The sequence below is a fragment of the Eublepharis macularius genome, chromosome 3 (genome assembly GCF_028583425.1).
Source record: "Eublepharis macularius isolate TG4126 chromosome 3, MPM_Emac_v1.0, whole genome shotgun sequence".
NCBI classification, from domain to species: Eukaryota; Metazoa; Chordata; class Lepidosauria; order Squamata; family Eublepharidae; genus Eublepharis; species Eublepharis macularius.
In genome coordinates this window covers 138,020,040-138,021,293 of record NC_072792.1, presented here as the reverse complement: position 1 = coordinate 138,021,293, position 1,254 = coordinate 138,020,040, and the positions used below count along the sequence as shown (strand labels likewise).

At 44.4% G+C, this 1,254-nt stretch overlaps 1 non-coding gene across 1 annotated transcript; it reads left to right on the top strand.

Moving 5' to 3' along the window:
* The first annotated feature begins 394 nt into the window (after positions 1 to 394).
* On the top strand, positions 395 to 507 carry LOC129326814 (U5 spliceosomal RNA). The gene has a single exon (XR_008596738.1). It is a non-coding gene; the product is annotated as a U5 spliceosomal RNA (small nuclear RNA).
* The last annotated feature ends 747 nt before the right edge of the window (positions 508 to 1,254 follow it).

The following is a 1,254-nucleotide window of genomic DNA, read 5'->3' as shown; positions in this document are numbered from 1 at the left end:
TGGTTGGGCCTGAGTTTTTAATTTGGATTTAATTTGATTATTGCTTCTTTGCTGTGTGTGTGTGCAAAGTGTGTGTGTGTAGGGGACTTGGGGTTCAGAGGGGGCTGGCTTGGGGGTTTAGGTGGTTTTTACTGTTGCTAGTTGTTCTTTTGCAGATTTTACAGTTGTTGTTTGAGTTGCTGTTCCTTATAGTTGGTGTTTAAAAGTTCAGGTTTGTTGTTTGCTAATTGCTACTGTTGTTCTGTTTGTTGGTTGTGCAGTTACAGCAGTGTTTGGTGAGTTTGGTAAAAGAAATAAGTTTTGATTAAACAGTGGACTTGAGTTAGGTAGGCTAGTGGTAGGCTTCTCTCATTGTAATATTTGCCCTCTGAACAAAATTGATAGGGAACCAACCATACTCTGGTTTCTCTTCAGACTGCATAAATCTTTCGCCTTTTACTAAAGATTTCCGTGGATAGGGAACCAAGGGTAGTTCTCCCCATTAAATAGGATTCAGTAGGAAGAGTTAGAGTCAGGTTCTGTTCAAAGTATAAATATATTCATGTAAATAAGCTGCCCATTAGTGCCTCCTTAAGTAGGGTTTTCCTGCCCATCTCTGGCACCCCTTGGAGCCAGGCTGGGCACTTTTTTTCTAATAGGCTTTCCTTTATATTGGGGTTTAGGGCCAGCTCGATTCCTGAAGAGGCATTCAGCTGCCTCTTCAGATCCCTGTCTGGCATAGCTGGTGAAAAGGTTTAGGTTCCCAAACATAAATAGGGCTGTTTAAAAAGTTATTTAATTGACCATTTCCATTAGTAATAGAGCCACAAGAAACACAGATTTAGAAACAGGTAGGTAGGTTCTGAAACTGAGTTGTAAATTAATTTTAGTTTCTTTCTTAAAAACTCAACAGGTAGTTAGTGTAGGTTCAAGGAGGGGAAAGAATTGCTGATAGGGAAGCTGAGAGGGACACTGGGGGAAAGGCTAGAGGGAAGTCTAGAGGGGGAGGGGAGTGCTGTGGCTATCCCCCATCTGAGTGGAGGAGGCCCTCCCCTGCACTGCTGCCATTCACCAGCCTGGCTTCTGGTGACAGGAAGAGGGTTCACAAGGCCTCAAGCCACACTTGAGGTGTGGCTCTCAGAGAGCAATGTTGCAAGTCAGGTGGGTGAGTTCAGCCAGGAGGATTGGATCACCATATCCCAGACAGTGGAGGTCCTGAAGCCCTTCAAGGTCTTCACTGTAGTAGTCTCGTCTGACATGGTGACCCTGGGTCTG